The sequence below is a fragment of the Pinus tabuliformis genome, chromosome 4_2 (genome assembly GCF_031772625.1).
Source record: "Pinus tabuliformis cultivar Carrire ecotype Pingquan chromosome 4_2, CPIR1, whole genome shotgun sequence".
NCBI lineage: Eukaryota > Viridiplantae > Streptophyta > Pinopsida > Pinales > Pinaceae > Pinus > Pinus tabuliformis.
The window spans coordinates 1,117,587,600-1,117,593,605 of record NC_142304.1 but is presented as its reverse complement, the minus strand read 5'-3'; positions in this window follow the sequence as shown (position 1 = coordinate 1,117,593,605).

Below are 6,006 nucleotides of genomic sequence, written 5' to 3'. Positions count from 1 at the left end.
TTTCTCTAAGAATAGTGCATTGGAAGGTGGATTCTGGATCAAAGTCTCAATCAAGTCATCCTCGGTTGGGGGGTCTCTTCTAGTGGTATCTAGGGTGCACAAAGGTGATGAGTACACCTCATCCTCTTCTCCTTTCTCCAACCACAGTGGTAAGTCATGCTCTAAGGAGGGTTGGGCAGGAGGATATAGGACTAGCTGCTTGGACATAGGACCGTTTTTTATGGTCATGTTTCCTGCACGACAACTGATGTAAGCATCTGCAGTGGCTAACCAAGGCCTTCCCAAAATAAGAGGATATCCAGTAAGCTTTGCCTTGGGTTGCAGAACCAAGAAATCTGCACGGTATTCCCAAGAGTCGACAGAGACCAAGACATCCTCCACAATCCCTTCGGGAGTCACAGTGGAGCGATCTGCTAGTTGCAGTACTGTCGAGGTCTTCCTCAAGGAACCCTGAAGATTGAGTTTGAGCATGGTATCCTTGGTCATCACATTAATGGCAGCCCCTAGATCAATCAAGGTGTGAGGTATGATGGTGCCATTGATGTGGACATCTACTACAGGACTCCCAGGATCTAGGTACTTTGGGCAGATGACTTGTCCTAACATAAGGTCAGACAGTTGTCCTAAGGCATTGATGGTTGAAGCATCTCTCTTTCGCCTGACTGGGTGTTTAAAACACTTTTCCTTAACCAGTTTGTTGTATATTGGCACATCCTTGATGGCTTGGAGAAGTGGTATTTTCACACACAACTGCTTGAGTTCTCCCAGAAGCTCATCCTCCTCTGGGTTGGGTTGTGTGGTGGTTGTTAGTCTCTCAGGAAAGGGTGGAATAGCCTTTGGTTCACTTTCCTGTTTGTCCTCCTTGTCCTCTGGGGGAGGAGGTTGGCGATCCAGAAGAGTCTTTCTAGATTGAAGATTGATCTCCTGGATCTCCACAGCATAGGTATGGCATGAGGTTTCCCCAGTGTATACCTGCTGGGCCTGTCTATTGTTGGGGTTCGGGTTCGGTTGAGCAGGCATTTGAGGTTGCCTTGGACGAGCAGGAGGTAATGGTTGAGGTTGAACTGGTGGTGGAGGCAAAATGGCGGGAGGAGTGTTGTACTGGGGCCTCCACCCCGACTGAGGTGCATTCCGCTGAGGCCGTGGCTGGGCATGTGAATGATATGAATGAGTAGTGGGTTGAGTAGGGTACTGAGGTGGATAAGACCATGGAGGAGGCATAGACCAGGAAGGATGAGCAGGGGGACCCCAGGAAGGCATAGGAGTCGATTGGTTGGGGCTGTAATAAGCTTGAGGTGCCCTTTGCATCCCCTGCTGGTAAGGTCTAGGTCCTTGTGGCCTCCTTTGGTTGAGGAAATAGAGAGGTTTAGTGAGAGCTTTTGTCCCTTGGTACATAGCTTTAAGCCCAGGTAAGGTTGGACATTGATTTGTGGGATGGTCCTCCTCAAAAACAAAGCACACTTCAACCGAATGCAATGGGCATTCGTTCTTAGGGTGTCTCCTTGTACATCTAGGGCAGAAGATAGCCAAGGCCCTCTCAGCTTCTTCTTTCTTCTGCTGGATCCTGAATGTGTCTAGTTGCATGGCAATGGTCTGTCTCACCTCACTCTTAAGATCTTCTAATTGATTTGCAAACTCATGCTTGGAGAAAGGAATACCAGCTGAGAGAGGTGTTTAGTCAATTTAGTGTTATCTAAATTGCTAGTATTTATTGTCAACCCGGGGCTCGTAAGCTGATGAAGTGAGGGTGTACTATATGTACTTAAGTAACCTCTTAGAGTTTTTCTTATCGTTGGGGGTGTTGTTGTGGTTAATTATGTTCCTAAGATGGAGTGAGAATTTATAAACAAGTGAGTGATGGTGTGTGTGTAGAGTGAATTCTAAATGAGTGGAAGTGTGTGTTGAGTGATCTTTAACTAATTGCTTGAAAGGAAATGCTTGGAAAGAATAAATGAATTGAAATGACTTGAAATAAACTTGAAAGAAAATGACCACTACCAATGGCACTAGACACCGTTCAAGTTGCTGCTAATAAAAGAAAAGAGAGTCACTTTTAAAACCCAAGAATAAAGATTATCTCTCTCTAACTCGATGCTTCAAAGCACATGTACTGTGTAAAGCACGGAAAGAAAGTAGCTTAAGTGGAATTAGAAAAGTGAGAAAAATATGCTTGAAAGACTAATGATAATGATTTGCTATTTCTAATTCTCTACTTCAGCCATATGTACTATGGAAAGCATGATTAGAAAGTAGTGAGGAAATAGTCTAGGAAGCACTTTAAAATCAAAACTTCTACTTTAAAGACTAGTGGTAATGATTTACTCTTTCTAACTCAATGCCTCAAAGCACATGTACTGTGTAAAGCATGGAAAGAAAGTAGTGAAAGAACAGTCCAAAAAGCACCCAAACAAGCTGCAAATTAGTGATATTTTGATCTTAAAAGATAATAGTTTATGATGAAGATCATTCATGTATGTTAATAGCTCTTTGAGAAATAAGATTAAAAATTAACTATAAAGACAAAGGCAGCACTTGAATTGTCAACTTCAAATACCATTAGCTATAAAGCAAACACACACATATAAAAATAAATCCCGGGCTAAAAGAAACCTGCAAAGAAATAACACTGATCAGCTTGAAAGAAAAGAAAACAAGTAAATGAAACTATACATGCTTAAGGAAATAAATAAGAAAATATTGAAATGCTGCACATGAAATACTTTACAAAGGCTGAGATGAGCAGGGGCCCTCTGTTCATTCAGCCACAAGAGAACTCAAAGATCTGGAAACTTCAAAATGGTGCTATATCTATTCCTCCATTTGCAAAAAGTATACAAAACAGAGTTCACAATGCTTCTAAATTCAACACAAGTGCAGAAAATTACAACTAATCAAAAGTTCTTTGAGCGTACGCAGATGCAGCAATTTATAGGAGTTTCTAAGATAGCCTACTCGTACAGCTAGTTAACAGAAAAACAATAAACAGTCATGCGTATTAATGGTCCCTTGACACATCACGGCTGCGTGGACGAGTTTAGTGGTTCTGTCGTTATGGATAATAAATCCCATGTTGGATTGCGTCCCCTGCCATCTGTAGAACATGGACAAATCACCATTTAAGATGACGTGACCAAACAGCTCTCAATCACCGTTTAAACCACCTTGAGTTGACCGTAGCTTAACCAGCTTTGACCATGGGTGAAAATGACGTGGATGGCTGGAACAATGGGACAGGAACCTCGAGCACATTGATACCTGAGTGCCCATGTGGCTCGTCTAGCAAACCGACACGTGGATCATAGTGTTTAACAAAAAGGCTGCAGGATCTTCAGATAGCTGCGGGATCATCAGATAGCTGCGGGATTCCTGCAAGTAAGTCAAAAACTAAACAAATAGTCATCCATTAGCAAAACTTGCTTGATCATGCTTATTGACACTTAATGTAATGATCTGAGAGGTTTTATGGTGAAAATGAGGCAAAAGTGAAGGAAAGATAAGGAAAAGTTGAGGAAAATGGTAGACAAATAGGTGTAGAATAGAGGTTCTACATACCCCCACTCCGAGGGTATTGCATGTCCTCATGCAATGAAAACACAATTCAGTCCATCTGCTGGGATGCCTCAGCTAGGACATCCAACCTCCTTCTCTTCCTTTGTGTAGAAACATTAACCTTTGTCCTCTTGAACATGCATCTGAATTTCAAATTAATTAAGGCTTTGTTCAGCCTTCTACATCTCTTCTTGAGTCTGCTGTGTTTCTTCTGCCACATGCTCATGTGAAGAAAGGTGTTATCTTGGATTGCCTTGGCAATATCAGCTTGCTGCTTCATTTCTTCATTTCTCTGTTTAATGTGACGGTTTAGCACTTCAAGTTCATAGATTTCTTGTTTAAGTAAATCTATTTGCTGCTCATGAGGTATGACATTACTTGGGCCAGCAGTGTTTTGCTCCAATGTCTCATAATAGTTGTACACCTCTTGTTGAATTGGGTCAACAATTGGTGACTTCCTTGGACTATATTCATGCTCAGTTTCGGTTTCAAACTCCGGCTGAAATGGACTGTCTTCTCTTGGAGGAGTAGCTGCCTCACGTGATGGACTATCCTCAAGGTCTGCTTTTGTAGCACCCTTCTCAGGTGTGCTAAGATCAACGAAGAGTGTCCTCGTGGCTTTCCTTTTATTCTGCAATCTACTACTCCTTCTTACAGTGGCAGCACTCTGTGTTTCTTTTTGTGCCTTTTCCTTTGGTTTTTGAACTTTTACTTTCTCAGAGAGGGCAGTTTTCTCATGGAGTTTAGCTACCCTTTGTGCTAAAGGCTAGTTATCTCTTTCTTCACCACTAGAATGCTCTAGGGTCTGGTCAGTTTCTTGGATTATGGATTTCCCCTTATCTTGTTTTTGTTTCTTTTTGTCTTCTCTTTTCTTTTTGGCAGCTTCCTTGGCAAGTTCAGCGAGGGTTTCTGAGATGACCTCTTGAGCACTATCTTCAGTAGGTTCAATCTCAGTTTCAGGATGATGGACTTCTATTTCTTCTACAGTTTGTTCTTGAACAGTTTCCTCCAAGATATCAGTCTCAGAGATACTTTCTTTTCTCTTCCTTCTGCTTTTTCTAGGTATAGAAGACTCTCCAGGTTCTGCAAAATGATTCCTTACAAGGAATTTCTCCCATGTGTCTTGTTTTTCTTTTAATTGTTCTTCTATCAATAATTTTACAAGACCATGGTGACAGAGGTAAGCTTCTACATTTCGTGGATTTCGTTGAGCCATGGAACACATTTTCCTAAGGCTTTGAAATAGGAAATAAGGAAGATTTATATCATGTTCTCCTTGAAATTGCAGCATAATTTTACCATGATAGACATACAACACTCCAAATCTCCCTTCACAGGTGAAAATTTTTTGTACTAATAACAATAGAATTTTCCATTCTTCTTTAACATGGGAGATTGGAATTCCTTTGGTGAAAACACTTGTGTCCATACCTGGGTTTTTAAAAATCCGCTTCCATTGTTGATCCTGGACTGCCCGGTTTTTGAACCAACGTTCACCGGTTTGTGGAAGAGAGGTAGCCCTTGCTATGCTTCCTTCGCTGACTGTAAATGTTAAATCACCCACCTCTGCCTGACTGTCTTTATCCTTAAATGATCTTGCAAAGGCTTTGGTTACTTCTTTATGGTAGCCCTTAAACTTTCTGATACATTGTAACCAATTGGCTTTTTGTAGTGCCTCCTCAACCTGAGGATATGCCTCCAAGAATTTCGAACCTTCCGGTTCAGCCCTCAAAAGCTTTCCCATCGACTCCTCAGCTCTGTTAAAAACACAAATTTGATGGTGACCTTACACAGTAACTCCGTAACTTCACACAGTAACTCCTCGGTTCCTGTTCAGACTTTGTGGAACAGAGGGTATACGGTGCATCAACAGCCTCAGACACCGAGAATTCACGGCTTGAATTAGAATTAAGCAGTGGATAACAACATGGACACAGTGAAAACGGTGACCAACAGTCGTAATACGACTGTATCACAGATTTACGGGCTTATACGGCAGAGGGAAAACAGAGGATGGTTTATGGAGGTAATCGTAGTGAGTGAAACGGAATAAGGGAGATGATAGTGAGGAATAGGGTGTTATGAGCACAGAGGGTTTTGAAATGATGAATGGAACGGCTACATTCTCCACTTTCGGCTGTGAACTGACACACGGCTGCGGGACGAAAACTGAGAGACGTAATACGGTAGGTTACGTCATTAGGGTACAAGACCTTAATGACGGAAACAACCATGTGTAATTTCAAAAAAATCATGGTTATTATGAGCTGATAGACGTGGAGGATTCGTAGATTTGTGGTCGCATGGGAAAAGAAAATGGGTAATCATTACGTTTAGTGGCCAACAAAACATAACCCAGAAAATTCCGCATAATGAAATAACCATAGGTTTAGAGTTTTGAACATACCTCGGATTCACATTTGATTTGGCTTCTGATGATTTGCTACTAACCTTTTG